Source organism: Panthera onca, chromosome A1 (genome assembly GCF_046562875.1).
Source record: "Panthera onca isolate mPanOnc1 chromosome A1, mPanOnc1 haplotype 2, whole genome shotgun sequence".
Taxonomy (NCBI): Eukaryota; Metazoa; Chordata; class Mammalia; order Carnivora; family Felidae; genus Panthera; species Panthera onca.
The window spans coordinates 25817179-25834504 of record NC_138339.1 but is presented as its reverse complement, the minus strand read 5'-3'; the positions used below and the strand labels follow the sequence as shown (position 1 = coordinate 25834504).

General features: G+C 41.3%; 1 long non-coding RNA gene across 2 annotated transcripts; it reads left to right on the top strand.

The window, feature by feature from the left end:
• Nucleotides 1-413: 413 nt before the first annotated feature.
• On the top strand, nucleotides 414-11873 carry LOC132680715 (uncharacterized). Of its 2 annotated transcripts, none has more exons than XR_009610680.3 (3): nucleotides 414-554; nucleotides 3989-6088; nucleotides 11666-11873. It is a non-coding gene; the product is annotated as an uncharacterized LOC132680715 (long non-coding RNA). The 2 variants fall into 2 exon arrangements; XR_009610678.3 differs by having other exon boundaries at nucleotides 3989-6465.
• Nucleotides 11874-17326: the final 5453 nt, after the last annotated feature.

Here is a 17326-nt window from a genome sequence, read left to right as displayed (position 1 = left end):
TATCTCCTGCTTTGATCCATTTGTCAAGATTGGAATGTTTACAAGGTACTGAAAATTCAACATGTCCAAAATTAAAGTTATTTTATTCCCTCCAAACTTGCTTCTCCTTCAGAATTCTGTCTTCAAAATTACTACCATTCGCTCAGTTGTCCAAACTAGAAATCTGAGAGTTGTTCTAGATGTCTTGTTTTCCCGCTTACTCTCTGACCCTAATTAACCCCCAAGGCCTTTTGAGTCTACCTACTACATGTCTGCTGAGTCCTTCTGCTTCTCTCCACGCTCACTGTTGCCACCCTGGCCTTAACCTGCATAGGCAGTCCCCTGGACTCCCCTGTCAGTGTCTCTGATCTCATTTTTCCAATTGTTCCAATTGTTCCAATTGTTCCGCACAATTATCTCATTGCCTTAGGATGAAGAATCAAATCCTAACCCTGAACAAGGCCCTCCGTGACCAGGCCATGCCGGCCTCCACATGATAAAAGCAATGATTAGAAGTCTGAGAAAGGAACCAAGGACAGAAATTATGACCACACTGTTCAGCACTTAATTTTCAGGTATGTAAAGCTGGTCTTGAGACAGAGCAGGGACTGGACTCAGGTCCCTGCAGCCCTAGCCTGAAACCCAGCATTCCTTGATAGCTGCAACCCTATGCCTCTGGAGTAGCACACCTCACAGGAATGCGGAAGTAGGATGCTCACCAAAAGAGAGACTCAACTCCAAAGACTGGTGAAGACCAAACCAAACCAGTCTGTGCCAAGGTGGACTCCAGTGCTGACCTTTCACCAACGTTTTGCTTCATTATAATACTAAAAACCATGCGGGGGGGGGGGGGGAGATTTAACATGGTAATGAGACACACAATGCATGAAGAAGCATGTTCTGTCCACCGCACCTGCGTTCCAACTTCCTGTATCTCTCCTCGCCCTTACGTGCTTAGATGTCACTCCTTTCCCACCTCAATCTCTGTAAAAACTTTTCTGGGCCTTTTCTGGAAAAACCAGCATGAAGGACTGCTTCCTTTGTGCTGTGTACCTTGTGTTTGAGCATAACCCCAAGTAAAAATCTTGCCTGAAACTTCTATTTGGCCTCTATTGCTTGGAGAGCCCAAGGACCCTAGTCAGTTTCAGTCTCGTGGTAAGCAATTTAATCAGGCCCAGGCTTTCACCTTGAGACTTCCACTATGACTTTTATATTAACTTAATACCAGTTTTATTATAAATCTTTTATTCTGAAACCCTTCCAAGATTGTACTCATGTCCCTTTTCTCTTGCAGTTAGTATCAAGAGAAGAATTTGAAATATTTTCTTGTTAATTAGATGTCACATATAAATATTTGACTATATTTTTAGTTTTTATTTATTTAAGTAATCTCTACACCTCACATGGGGTTGAATTCATGACCCTGAAATCATGAGTCACATTATTTTACTGACTTAGCCAGCCATGAGCCCCATATTTGAATATTTTAAAAAGTAGCTCATGACAACTCAATAGCAAAAAAATAATAACTCAGTTAAAAAATGGACTAAGGATTTGAGTAAACATTTCTCCAAAGACCCACAAATGGCCAATAGGTATATGAAAAGGTGCTTAACATCACGAATCATCGAGGAAATGCAAATCAAAATCACAAAGAGGTATCACCTCATACCTCATACTAATTATTAAAAAAAAAAGACATTGAGTGTTAGCAAGGATGTGGTGAAATTGGAATCTTTGCACACTGTTGGGAATGAAAATTGATACAGCTACAATGGAAAATAGTATGGCGTTGGCTCAAAAAAATGAAAATAGAACTATTATATGATCCAACAATCCAACTTCTGGGTATTTATCCAAAAGAATTGAAGTCACGATCTTGAGGTGATATTAGCATCCCCATGTTCATTACAGTATTATTCCTAATGGCTAAGATGTGGAAACAACCTAAATGTCTATTGACAGATGAGTGGGGAAAAAAAGTGGTATGTACATACAGTGGAATACCATGCAGACATAAAAAAGACAATTCTGCAGTATACAACAGGGATGAGCCTTGAGGACATTATGCTAAGTGAAACAAATCAGTCACAGAAAGACCAATATTTCATGACTCCTCTTATATGACATACTTAGAATAGTCAAATTCATAGAATCAAAGAGTGGAATGGTGTTTGTCAGGGGCTGGGGGAAAGGAGAAATGGAGTGTTACTAATCAATGGATATGGGGTTTCAGTTAAATAAGATGAATAAGTTCTAGAGGCCTGCCATACAACGTTGTACCTAGAGTCTACAATACTGAATTGTACACTCAAAAATGTATTAGGAGAGTAGAACTCCTGTTGTGTTTTTAACACACACACACACACACACACACACACACACACACACACACACTCAGTAGTCCACTTAAGGTGCATAGCATAATGCCTGTCAAATTGTAAGTGCTCAGTAAATGTTGACTATTCCATTTCTTTCCAGAACTATTTCCTTGTTTTTGGGTAAATAGTGAAGAGGGAAGAAATCATGACACTTACTGATGATCAGTTTTCTAAAGAAATGACTTTATGCAAATACTTCATTCTTTTTTATTCTTTTTATCCTATTTATTCTTTCTACTATTTAGCAGAAATCAGTAAGTCACCTCTCTATATTAACCAGCTTTCTTCTTTCCTGTTGATTACATCATGGATCTTGTTCTCATGGATCAAATCAAACCCAATTATTCTTTGCACTCATAGGATACATTTATTAAAATATCATAAACATGAATTATCCTAGAACCATAAAAATGTTTTGAAGAATATATTGACACAAGAGACTGTTCTCAGTGTGATCATTAAGTGAAAAGCATGAATTTTAAAATCCTGTCAAAATTCTAATTTCATTTAAATAAATACATAGAAGGGCTTCTAGGTGGCTCAGTTGGTTGAGTGTCCAACTTCAGCTCAGATCATGATATCATGGTTCATGAGTTCAAACTCCACATCAGGCTCTATGCTGACAGTTCAGAGCCTGGAACCTGTTCCAAATTCTGTATCTCCCTCTCTCTCTGCCCCTCCCCCACTCTCTCTCTTCTCTCTCTCTCTCTCTCTCTCAAAAATGAATAAACGGTAAAAAATTTTTTTTAACAAATGCATAGAAAAGTGACAGGAAAAATATTCCAAAATGTTAGAAGAAGTTATCTCAAAGTGGTAGAATTATTGGTCATTCTTTGTTTTCTTTATAATCAAAAAAATTGACATTTGTTTCTATAAGGTTCTATGTTTCTAAAACTTGTGAGTTGGTGTTTTCCCCCTTTTGGTTGCAAGGGACAGAGACGAAAATCACATGTGCTTTAACCAACATAGGGAAATTATTGTGAGGATCCTGTTCTATCTCAGAAACTCAGTGACAAGAAAAGAGCCAGGCCTTAGCAATTACTGGAACCAGAAATGCAAATGCTGCCTGTTCTCCAGTTCAGTGGCTTTTCTCGGTATGTCTGCTTTGTTTCTCCCCACCTTCTCCCAGACCAATTTTCTCTGGCCCAAGTGAGAGAAAATGTGCTTCCTGAAAGCCCCTGACTTCACAGTTTAGAGTCCTGAAGTTCTTTTTATTAACGTTTTATTTTTTAAAGTAATCTCTACACCCAAGTTGGGTATCAAAGTCATGACCCCAAGACCACAAGTTGCCTGCTCTACCAACTGAGCCAGCTAGGTGCCCCTGTAGTCCTGAAAAAAATTTTTTTAAAGTTTATTTATTTATTTTGAGAGAGAGAGAGAGTGCGAGTGTACGAGCGAGGAAGGGGCAGAGAAAGGAGACAGAGAATCCCAAGCAGGCTCCTCACTGTCAGCATGGAGTGTGACACGGGGCTCGAACTCAGGAATTGTGAGATCATGACCTGAGCTGAAACCAGGAGTTGGACGCTTAGCTGGCTGAGCCACCCAGGGGCCCTAGTCCTGAAATTCTTTTATTTATCAATCTATCTATCTATCTATTTATTTTCTAAACCTTTATTCGTTTTTGAAAGACACAGAGAGACAGAGCACGAGCAGGGGAGGAACAGAGAGAGAAGGAGACACAGAATCCAAAGTAGGCTCCAGGCTCTGAGCTATCAGCACAAAGCCTGATGTGGGGCTCCAACCCACCGACCTCAAGATCATGACCTGAGCCAAAGCTGAATGCTCAACTGACTGAGCCACCCAGGCACCCCCCAGTCCTGAAATTCTTAAGAACGGCTGGACATCACCTGTTTCCAGATGTAAATCTCCAGGTAAGGACTGACATTGTCCCCACTTGGATAAGCACATCACCCTGGACCAGTCATCTGCAGACAGACAGAATCATGGTGCACTGCATGGTGGCTTGCATGGTAATTATGTGGATGGTGTGCGTGTGTGTGTGTGTGTGTGTGTGTGTGTGTATAAGGGTTGAAAAACAGAAAAGTAAGGGTTTGTTTCTAGAAGGAAAGGAGCTCTGTATTTGCAAAACAATAGTCTTCACAACATGAAATTTTGTTAAGATCAGAAAAAATTATGTGATTTTTAAGTGCATAAATTATTTTCTGTAACTTCTTAGTAAATCAGCACTGACTTACCCGTTTCTCTTTCAAACAGATAACTCATTCTTTGCCAGCTAGTTCATAAATTCTATTACTTATTAACCCATAAACTGTAAGGATTATCTGCTTCAGTCCCGTCATTCTAGAAAGGATGGACTCAAGCCCGGAGGGGTGGCAGGACTTGCTAAGCTCCCTCAGGGGGTTGGCAGACTGCCATCTTCGGCACCTTCCTTGTCCATTGCCTTTCTTCTCCTCTGCCCAAATCACCCATCCTCCCTAAGGCCTCCCCACATCTGAGCTTGTGCCCCTAAGCTCAGATGTTTTTTCAGAACGAAGTCCTAAAAGTACAGCAAGCCTGACAGCCCCATGGCAATGTCCCTCTATTCAGCTGCATTTCCTAGACCCTGATGCGGACTAGAAACCTGGAGTCATTTCCTGCATAATTACTCTAACTCCCTGACATTCAGTGGAGCATGGGTAGGGCAAAGCCCTTTCAAGGATATATTGGAGAGGACATAGGCACATTCTGGGGGAAGGGCGCATCATGCCTCTAAATGTTACAGGTTGTTACTTTTTTTTAATGTTTATTTGTTTTGGCAGTGCCTGGGTGTGTCAGTCAGTTAAGCCTCAACTTGGGCTCAGGTCATGATCTCACAGTTCATGAGTTCGAGCCCTGTGCTGACAACTCAGAGCCTGGAGCCTGCTTCGGATTCTGTGTCTCCTTTTCTCTCTGCCCCTCCCCCCACTTGCACTCTTTCTGTCTCTCTCTCTCTCTCAAAAATAAATAAGCACTAAAAAAAAATGTTTATTTGTTTTTGAGAGAGACAGAGCGCAAACACATGTGAGCAGAGAAGAGGCAGAGAGAGAGGGAGACAGAATCTGAAGCAGGCTCCAGGCTCTGAGCTGTAAGCACAGAGCCCAACACGGGGCTCAAACTCACAAACCACAAGATCACAGCCTGAGTCAAAGTCAGATGCTTAACTGACTGAGCCACCCAGGTGCTCCTAAATGTTACAGATTGTTCATCTGGGAGTCTAAATACTGGAACAAAGCCAATCAATAAGATTGCTGTAAAAGTCTCCCCCGCCACCTCAGTTACATATTCTTTTTGTTTGTTTGTTTTCTGTTTTTACGCACATTGTTGTATTAGTGGAAGAATGCAGGCTGTGCTTAAAGTATGAGCTATCAGGTCTGGGTATGACTGGCCATACCACATGGCCTAATCTATCTTAAAAGGGCAGGATGGTAAGAACAGTAATGGACAACAAGAATAAAATGGCCCAGAATGATAGTCAGCTGCTAAAATGACTCCCAGGAGTCATGTCTATATTAATCTTCTTCCCTTGAGCATGGACTGGACCAAGTGACTGTTCTAACAAATAGGGTATGGCAAAAGCTGATTAGGTTACAAAAGACTGTACCTTTCATCTCTCTCTCTCTCTCTCTCTCTCTCTTATGTTTGGAGCCTTTTGTTTGAGGGAAGCAAGCTTCCGTTTTGTTATCTGTCCAGTGGAGAGGTCCGCATAGCAAGAAACTGATGTGTCTGGTCAACAGCCAAAAGGACCTAAGGTCAGCCAATAACCACGAGTGAGTTTGGAAACACATCTGCCCCGAGTTGAACATTGAAGTGACTACAGTCCCACCAGAAACCTTGACTGCAGTCTTATAAGAGACCCTGAGCCAGAGAAACCAGCAAAGCCATGCCCAGAGTCCTGGCCTACAGGAACTGGGAGATGATAAACATGTTTTTGTTGTTTTAAGCTACTAAATTTGGGGATAATTTGTTACAGAGCAAAAGTTGGCTGATATACTCAGCTGGAAGCTACCTCATGTTGAGAACTCAACAGACATCTCATGAAATGAAGGCTACTTACTAGTGAGCTGGAGAAGTTCTAGATGTACAAGCTGAAAGAGAAATGTAAAGGAGAAAGATCTTTCAAGAACTGGTACATCTTTTTAATAGAGCTGTTACTATAAAACTGGTGATATGAATTTTTCCATAGTCCTATCAGCAGATCACCAAGGATTTCCTAATAAAAAATGTCATGTATTTTTATTCTTGCATCATGCTTTGAAAACAGAGTTCTTTTTTTTTTTATGTTTTTATTTTATTTATTTTTGAGACAGAGAGAGACAGAGCATGAGCAGGGGAGGGGCAGAGAGAGAGGGAGGCACAGAATCCGAAGCAGGCTCCAGGCTCTGAGCTGTCAGCAGAACCCAACGCGGGGCTCGAACTCACGGACCATGAGATCATGACGTGAGCTGAAGTTGGATGCTTAACCAACTGAGCCACCCAGGCGCCCAAAAATAGGGTTCTTTTTTAAGGAAATGAGTGTGCGTTACAAATTCTGATTTTTTTATCAGGAAAATTAGGTACAATATTTATGAGTATAAATCACTAAATGTTTAGGAAAATGGATTTCCCGCATTTTCAGCCCCCTGTTTCTGTTTGAATGCCTCTTCTCCTTGGGCTGCTCCGGGGGCTTCTTCTTACCACCTTTGCAGGCCCTCCTCCCCAGCCTCTCTTGACTGAAGATCCTTCGGTTGGGAAGAGAGTCTCTGGAGAGCAAGGAATGGCGTGTCACACCCTGCTCCCTACCCCTACCGCGTGAATCGTGTAGAGGAATGTTAGGACCCCACAGTCCACAGCATTGATGTGGGGAATCAGAGTAAAGGGGACTTGTGTCTCACCCCTATTTGTAGCTCTGGAAAGGAGCACATTTCAAAGACCTCTCCACGCACCGTCAAAGGGGTGATAGAATAGCCAGTTGGGTGGGCCGTGTGGGAAGAGAGGCCTGAGGTAGCCCAGAGGGGCAGGGGAGAAGAGCAAGATATTTTTCATGCTGCGATGGACTGAACGTTTGTCCAAATTCGTATGTGAACTCCTAACCCCGGCTGTGATGGTAGGAGGAGGTGGGTGTCTTTGGGAGGTGATTGGATCATAAGGGCAGAGCCTTCATGAATGAGATTAGGGCCCTTATAAAAGACACCACGGAGAAATCCCTCGCCCTGCCCACCGTGTGAGGACCCTGCAAGAAGGCTCTCTGAATCCATGAACCAGGAAGCAGGCTGTCATCTGACATCAAATCTGCTGGTGACTTAATCTTGAACTTTCCACCCCCAGAACTGTGAGAAGTGAATTTCTGTTGATTATAAGTTTGTTACAGTAGACTGAATGGACTAAGACACATACCATCAAGAAGGATCTGAAGAGCTAAGAAAGAGGGTCGAGGGATTTGAGGGGTCTTGTAAGTAGGAAGGAGAAAGAGGGTCAAGGGATTTGAGGGGTCTTGTAAGTAGGAAGGAGAGCACACAGCTGCGAAGTCCAGGATAGAGCCACCCCCTGTCCCATGGCCACCTCTTGACATACTTTAAGATTATCTTCCCCTGGAGCCTGCATGCAACCCTGGGAAGAAGTGGGAAATGCCCAAATCAGCTGAGAACATCTAGAATTGACAGTTCAGCCTAAATTAACTGAGATTAAGTTTTCAGACCAAAGCAGGATGAAGGCTTTAGATAGAAATTAAGTCCGATTATAGGGAAGTTTATGTTTTCACATACCTAAGTTTGTATCCTGTATCATAAACTGGCTGTCTTTAGTCATACAAGTTGAAATGTGGCTTGAAAAAAAACATAAAATTACTCCATGAAATATTCATTACAGAAGAGGTTAAATAATTCAGATTAGCATCTCTTCACTAGGCCACACCTATTTGCATCACACATGGATTTGGTTCAAAGCTGGGTCAGTGGAGATTTCCCTGAAATATCATCAACATTTCTAAACACACGTTTCCACCCAATAACTGATCTCATCTCCTGCAACAATCTCTCTCGAGCTAGCATTGTGTTCATGAATAAAACAAAAAGTATTAGCCATAGATGTAGCTGCTCCTTGAAGGGCAAAATCAAGGACTCATGTGCTTATAAACATCAATTCTTGCGGTACCTGGCTGGCTCAGTCAGTGGAGATATGATTTTTGATCTTGAGGTTGTGAGTTCAAGCCCATGTTGGATGTAGAGCTTCCTTTAAAAAAATTAATTTGTCAAAAAAAGTTTAATTCTTCAAATTTTACTTAGGACCCTGGTTATTTCATTTTTACTCCTGGTAGCAGCATTATTTTACATACTTAAATCAAGGAAAATTTTTATCCTTGTCTTCACCTTCACATCCCCTAAGATCTGAAAATACTTAAAGCAGAGGCACTCTGTTAGAGACAGGATGTGGATTATTTTTAAGAGGGGGTAATTTGAGAGCTCAGAGAGGCTCTTCCTTCATCCAATTAACCAACACTGAATGCACCTGCTAAGACTGGGCCCTATGCCCTGGTGGAGGTCTGAAATGACTAAAAACATAGGCTCTGTCCTCAAGAAATCCACAGTCAAGTCAGTCTCAAGGGAAATTCCATTAGACATAAAGGAAGACTTGACTCAATGAGAGACACCCATTGCCCTGGATCGGAAGATTCAATGTTACAAAGGTGTTGGTTTTCCTCAAGTTTATCTCAAAGTTTAACCCAAGCTCAAATTAAATCCCAAAAACCACATTTGACCACCAAAAAAGGAAGCTAGAGTTCTACTAGAAAAGAAAAATATGAAACGTGAAGAACAATATGGAGAAAGAAAAATGACAATTTCCCCTGAAGACAATAAGGCATGTGATACAGTTAAGATACCAAAACGGAAGAGGCAGGTAAATGAAAAAAAAAAAAAAAAAAAGTTTACGAGTGGTTTCAAGTAGATATAAGAATTTAAAATATCATGACTTTGTTTTCAATCAGTAAACTGATTTGCAGTTAGAAACAATTGTTCAGCACGCCTGGGTGGCTCAGTTGGTTAAGTGTCCGACTCTTGATTTCAGCTCAGGTCATGATCTCGCAGTTCATGAGTTCAAACGCTTTGATCGGCTCTGCACTGACAGCACAGAGCCTGCTTGGGATTCTCTCTCTCCTTCTCTCTTTCTGCCCCTGCCCTGCTCCCTCTCTCCCAAAATAAATAAAATAAGACTTAAAATAAAAGAAATGATTGTTCGATAAATACAGTTGGAGCAAGTCTAACCATTTGCGGAAAATGAAATAAGATGGAGATTCTTACCTCATACTTACAGTCAATACAGATTAAGGATTAAATGTAAGAAGTGAAACCATCAAAAAGCAAGAAGAAAATGGAGGTGAATATTTTTCATAACCATGGGATGAGAAACACGTTTACCAAGGCACACAGTCTTTAGTAGATATTGCTAGTTTTCCAAAGTGGTTATTATAGTTTACATTTCTGTGAGGAGTTTGTAGAGTTCCAATTGTCCCATGTGCTTGCCGACAACTGGCGTTGGAAGTTTACAATATTTTTGATACATTTTAGTAGTTGTAAGTATCTCACTGTGGTTTTAATTTGCAGTTCCCTGATGACTAAAATGTCGGGTACATTTTCTTTGCTTATAAATACATATACATTTTTAATCCAGCAATTTTACTTCTAGGGCTTTATCCTGAAGAAATACTTACACATGTGCACATGTGTGCGTGCATGTGCACGCACACACACACACACACACACACACACACACAGTGGAATTATCCAAGAATTGTATTTTAGTGAAACATGTTTGGTATATTTATACTGTGAAATATGGTTACCTAGTGACAATTAGCATTAATGTCTTTCTGATAGTTAATCCTAGGTAATAGAGTAACGGGTGATTTTTTAAATTTCTAAACAACACTTTAATACATTTCTAGTTGTGTCCTGACAGGAGATTTTTAATATGTTCTTAACTTTTGGACATTTTCTGAATTTTTCACAGAAAGCATATACTGTTTTTTTATTTTTGGAAGATATCGCAAAAATTATTTCTATATTATTTTGTGATGGATAGAAATAAAAAAATCTCATCACAAATAACCTAACAGAATACCCACAATTCAATTATGAGCAGTGTCATTTACGGTCAAGTTTTTCATTTAAAATGCAAAAGATATAACTAGTGCCCATATCTTTCTAAATATGATTTCATCTTTTGTTTTTTATTTTATTTTATTTTTTTAATTAAATATATTTTATTGTCAAATTTGTTTCCATACAACACCCAGTGCTCATTCATCTTTTGTATTTTAAAGTAAGCTCTGTGCCTAATGTGGGGCTTGAACTCACAACCCCAAGATCAAGAGTTGCATGCTCTATCAACTGAGCCAGTCAGGTGCCTCCGATTTCATCTTTAAAAAGAATCAGGGCTCCTTGGAGAAACGACTGAGACCGGGGCTCAGGCAGGGAAAGCACAAGATGAACCAGGAACATAGGAACGTTTTGATGTACCAGAAAATATGGAAATGAAAAAAAAAAAAAAAAACAGAAGAGAGATGGGAACATGTTAAAAGGACATAGGAGCTGGTTTCAAGGAGAGCCCAGTGGCCATGTCTGGGAAAATTTCTGAGCTAAAGATAAACCAGGAGAGTAAAGGATTATTAAATAAAATTAAATAAAAATCATTAAATAAAATAGGAATCCATCAATTCATGCTGATGATAAATAACTAAATAAATGGGGCTGAGCAAGGGAGGGCTCTTCCTTACAGTGAAATGCAGATTGAAAGTGTGGAGGGAGGGGCACCTGAGTGGTTTAATCAGTTAAGCATCTGACTTGACTTCAGCTCAGGTCATAATCTCATGGTCTGTGAGTCTGAGCCCCGCATGGGGCTCTGTGCTGACAGCAAGGAGCCTGGAGCCTGCTTCCGATTCTGTCTCCCTCTCTCTCTGCTCCTTCCCCACTTGTACTCTGTCTTTCCCTCTCTCAAAAATAAATAAACATTACCAAAAAAAAGTGTAGAGGGAGGTAGAGTTGAAAGGTCACCATTTACCAACCATCATAGTGAAGAATGGTTTGGGCAAGAAATAGCAATGATCGCTAAATTTACAGGGGGGGTGGGGAGGGGAAGCTTAATGAGGAACAAGATATTTACTCAATTCTAAAGTGTCTCTCCATAAATTGCTTGTTAATTGTAAGGGAAAATAGTAACTATACAGTGGAGAAACTGGACAACATTTGGATCAATTGATCAAAATTAACCAACAGGGGGCAGATTGACATGGTGTGCTTCCAGATATGATATGCAGAGAAAAACAAAACATCACTTTTGTGCTATTCTTGCAGGGGACCCATGACCTGAATCAAGTCATGAGGAAACACCAGACAAGTCTGACTGAAGAGCATTCTACAAAATAACGGGCTTATATTCCTTATATTCTTTAAATACATCAATGTCATGAAAGACAAATACTAAAGAATCGTTCCAGATTAAAGAATATTAAAGAAACATGACAACCTGAGGCATGTGTGATCTTTGGTAAAAGCTTCTACTAAAGGGGAGGATGCTATAAACAATTTATTGGTATGACTGACAAAATAAGAATATGGATTGCAGAGTAGAAAAAAAGTGCAGATCAAGGTGAGACTTCTTGATTTGAAACTGTTTTGTGACTATGTAGGAAAATATACTTGTTCTTAGGAACTGTACAATGAAGTATCAGGAGCATAACAAAGGCATGAGCTATATAACCTCAAATGGTTCAGAGAAAATAAATAAGTACAGAGGGAGAGAAGGAAAATGTGATGAAATGTAGAAACAAAATGATTATTCTGGATAAAGGTGGTATGGGAGTTCTCTGTAATTTTGACAGCTTTTCTTTACATTTGAAGTTGTTCAAACTTAAAAGTTTAATAATGCACATAGTCGTAGTCATGGGCTTGGTTTTAATTATTTTATCTCAAACACACACACACACACACACACACACACACACACACACACTTAACTGAGATATTGAGATACGTGGAAGCAATTTATCTGGGAGAGGGGAATAAGAAAAGGACTAATTTTGGAGTGTAGAGGCATGTCTCTCAGTTCTGACTTAATGGAGGACAGGAAGGTGAGTAGACCATGGTAATGAGTCTCAGAAATGGAAAATGGTGACCCAGGCTAGAGAGCTGGATATTGAGAGTCCTGAGAGGTCAGTTTAATGTCAGACATGGCCCATGGATATGGACATGAATGTGGTCATAGTAAAATGGAACTTCCAGATTATAAATGATGAAAAGATAGAAGGGACACCATTAGAACCTGCCCAGGAGAAGCTGGCTGCATGAGGGCTAAGGGATCCACGGGGCCACAATGAGGCTTAGAGAGACATGGGCAGCTTTACAAACAATGTTTCCCTTGTTGGTGCATTATTTAAAGAAGTAGGGGCACCTACGTGACTCAGTCGGTGAAGCATCCAACTCTTGATTTTGTTTCAGGTCATGATCTCACAACTCATGGGATTGAGCCCCACACTGGGCTCTGCACTGACATCACGGAGCCTGCTTGGGACTCTCTCTCTCTCTCTCTCTCTCTCTCTCTCTCTCTCTCTCTGCCATTCCCCCACTTGCTCATGCTCTCTCAAAATAAATAAATAAATAAATGTTAAAAAAAAGAATTAAATGGGAGATTTGCTGCATTTGTGGTAGCTGTAGGGGCTGAATATAGGGGCTGAATATCACTTGAAAGAAAGATAAGGAGCATCACTGAAGATAATACCTACAAGTATCTTAGTGGCTTCTTAACTGTCTTATAAAAATAAGACTTCTTCACTGTAAAACAACAACAACAACAAAAACCCAACAAAATGGAAAATGGCGGACCTATGTGTTTACAGCACGTCATCTTGTTAGTCTGATTTCTTTTTCTCCTGATGAAACGCTCAGGAGCAGAGGCCGTCCACACACTGGTACTTCATCTCCTTTGTTTCAGTTGCTGAATCTCATCAGCGAACAAACTGATACCGTCAATCCCTTCTTTCTCCATCTTAATTCCATATCAAACTCCTGTTTGGAAATTCAAATTTTAGTTCAAATTTCAATAGCCTGTGTAGGCTTATTTTTCTGTTGTGAACAAACAGACTAACAAAAGTCCTATATTTTTGAAGCTGGACAGTTTGAAAGCTCCCTGTCAACACACAAGCTAACAGACCGCCATTGAAGACGAAGCTCTCTCGTGAGGAACAAGGCAGAGCTGTCTGGCATAAGTGAAATAGGACTGTCACAGCCCTCGGGAGGTATGGTTACAGACGGAAACACATTTTAGAATGGTAGGTGATCTTTCTTGTTTTGTTTCTGTTTTCCCTGCAGAAAACTTTATTGTTTCCATTTGGCCCACAGCTTAGGACAGGGCTCCAGGGCCTAGTGGCTTCCAGAGAGGCTCAGGCAGAAGCTCCCCCACCGGGGTGTTGCTGGAAGGACTGCTCAAGAGCCGCCTGGCTCAGGAGGCTCCTAGTTGTGCTTGAGGGTCCACTCTCCCTGCCCAGCCTGCGGGCCAGCCAGCCTGCAGAAGTGAATCAGATTATCACCATGTTCCTGATGAGTTCACTTCCTCATCTGAGAAGTGGTTCTCCAGGAAGTCACAGGGTTCTGCTCTGGCAGAACCCAGGGCATGCAAATCCAAAAGGACCCACTTCGGGTTCTTCTCTAGAACATGGTGGCTCCCGTGGTGTCCTGGGTTTTACCCCACTCATCTTGGGACAGCTTCTACAAGTCCTTGAAGAGGACGTGGCTGCTGCCCTGGTTTTGCATCTTCAAGACGTACTCAGCGCCTTCATGCTTCTAAGCCAACTCGTGTAAGAAGTCACCTGCTCCCTCTGTGACCACATCCTCGAGGTGGAAATAGAAGCCCAAAGAGAGGTAAGTGTAGGAGGCCCCCAGATGCATGTTGACTAGGTGGTTGATGGCAGACCACACCTTGGTGGAATAATTCTGATAAATCTGGAAGCTCATGGATGACAGGAAGTTGGGGGCTAAGCTCAAAATACAGGCTTGGCTGGTCTGAAGGCAGAGGATGGCCAAGAAGATGGTTCTGAAGGTTGCAACTGGAAAAGAGGTTGGAGGGTGGTCGGAGGCTGGAAGAAGGGGTATCCCTGGGTCTGTTTTGTCTAAACGCTGTTGAAGCAAGAGACAGGTCCGTGGGACCACTGCACACACTGTTGGTAGGTAATCTTTGACACAGGTATAAGAAATACTATGGCTTTACTCAAATGACCGGTGGAATATAATTCAACCATGTAAGGCCCATCCAACAAGAATTTATTATATTTAGCTTTGCATTTTAAGCCTTCCACTGGTCTGGTCTTTGTAAAAGGCAAACCTAAGGTATTCATTTTCCTTTCCACTCCCCAACCCTTATTGAGACAGGAAAGGAAAAGGAAAACTGGCAGAATAGACCACAAGTTTGGATACCACTGCGATTTAGACATGGCTAAATGAGGTTTGGAAAAGACATTAAGGTGTTTTGTTTTGTTTTTGAGAGAGAGAGAGAGAGGGTGCAAGTGAGCGAGGGACAGGGACAGAAAGAAAGAGGAAGAGAGAGAGAGCGAGGGAAGTGGGACTCACCCAAAGCAGGGCTTGTGTTCACTCGATGTGGGACTTGAACTCACTGACCTGAGCCCAAGTCAGATGCTTAATGGCTGAGCCACCCAGGAGCCTGACACTAAGGTTTTAAGGTCATGAGGCACGAGTTAGTATAGTTAGTACATGGGGCAAATGTATCTGTCCAAGAAGAGGTAATGGAATGAAGAAGTTCATGATGCTTCAAAGCATTTATGTCATTCACCCCAAGGCGGGCATCTACAGTGGGAGAAGATGGCTAATTTTAGTTGAAACTTCCTAGGTTTATGTTATAAGGCTTCCTTTCTTTTATTTTAAAAGAATGTATTTATAATCAAGTATTAATTTTGCCCAAAGAACTAAAAATAGTAGGGGTAACAAGAAAAGTAAACATATTTCAAGGCTATCTTTGTTAAACTCTTGGGAAGAGTGAAACTGCTTTCCAGTTACTCATGTTAAATTTTAGGTCTTAGTTAACCTCAGCTTCTGTAGCTTAGTTGTCCTGCTACTGAAGTCTTCTGTTTCCTCAGTGAGTAGCCCTTCTAGAGTTCCTTGGAAGAAGTCATTAAAAAAACAGTTCTTTTTTTTTTCTTTTTTATTATTTTTTTAACGTTTATTTTTGAGAGAGAGAGAGAGAGAGAGAGGGGGGGGGGGGGGAAGGGCAGAGAGATAAGGAGACACAGAATTCAAAGCAGGATCCAGGCTCCAAGCTGTCAGCACAGAGCCTGATGTGGGGCTTGAACTCATGAACTGTGAGATCATGACCTGAGCCAAAATTGGACAGTTAACTGCCTGAGCCACCCAGGCACCCCACCAAAGAAACTGTCCTTAAAGGCACAGGGAAAAAGGGACATCAGGGAGTATGTGAGTATGACGTCATGGGGAAATCAGGACATAGGCTTAAGACATGGACTTTATCTTACAGAAAGTGCACATGGAGGTTTGTACAAAGGGGTTTATTGCACGCTTGGACTAGTGAACATTTAGGAATAAGTTGAATATCCATCATCACAGAACTGATCTAGTGAATTGTTTGCCCATACTGTGAAACACTCTGCAACCATTAAAAAGCATGAGATGGAGGTAAGTGCACTGATACAGGGAGATTCCCAAGGCATATTATTATTATTATTATTTAGAGAGAGAAAGCATAAGCAGGGGAGAGGGGCGGGGGGGGGGAGAGAGAGAGAGAGAGAGAGAAAGAGAGAGAGAGAGAATATCTCAAGCAGGCTCCACACTCAGTGCAGAGCCTGAGGTGGGGCTTGATCCCATGGCCCTGGGATAACGACCTGAGCCGAAATAAAAAGTTGGATGCCCAAACAACTGAGTCACCCAGGCACTCCCCCAAGACATTATTAAAAGCAACTTGCAAAACAACATGTATAGCATGACTCTTTTATATTAAAAATTTATGTAATGTATGTACATGTGTTACATGTAAATGCATAGAATGGGGACAGAACAGGTAGCCACCAAACCACAAATCAGTCCTGGCTGATTTAGAGGAGAGTTGTAAAAATGGGGAAGAGGATGAAAGATAACTTTTATATTTTGCTCTCCAGAAATGATTCTTGTTTGAATCTTTTTTTTTTTAAGTTTATTTATTTTAAGAGAGAGAGCAGGGGAAGGGCAGAGAGAAAGAGAGAGAGAGAATCTCAAGCAGGCTCTGCACTGTCAGCACAGAGCCCCATGAGGGACTCTACCCCACAAATTGTGAGATCATGACCTGAGTCAAAATCCAGAGTCAGATACTTAACCAACTGAGCCACCCAGGCGCCCCTCTTGCTTGAATCTTTTATCATAAGAATGTGTTCATGTTACTTGTGGAATTTTCAAAAGGTCATTTGAAGTAGTCAATCTTTCCTGAAAACAAGAAGTATTAAATTCATAATGGTATGTGGATTCCCTGGTGTGTATAACGTTTTGGCATCTGACCTGGTCCCACAACCCCCTCAAGAGCTAAAAACCAAGAGAGATGATTTCTGTGACAATTCCTCAAGTTCATGCTCAGATCACTTAACTCGCTTGACTTTTTTTTTAAAGTCTTTGAAAAAAAATTTTTAAGTTTATTTATTTTGAGAGAGACAGAGAGAGTGCAGCAGGGGAGGGGCAGAGAGAGAGAGGAAGAGAGAGAATCCCAAGGAGACTTCACACTGGCAGCTCAGAGCCTGACATGGGGCTCGAACCCATCGAACCCACAAAACTGTGAGATCATGAACTGAACTGAAGCCACAGGTCCGGCACTTAACCGACTGAGCCACCCAGGCACCCCAACTGGCTTGACTTTTTTTTTTTTAACCTAACCTCACAATTAGAGGGTTCTCTCCCTGTCTTTCAAGGGCATATCTACTTTCTTTCCTTCTTGACTACTGCATTAACCGGATTATTTTTCTTAGTCAG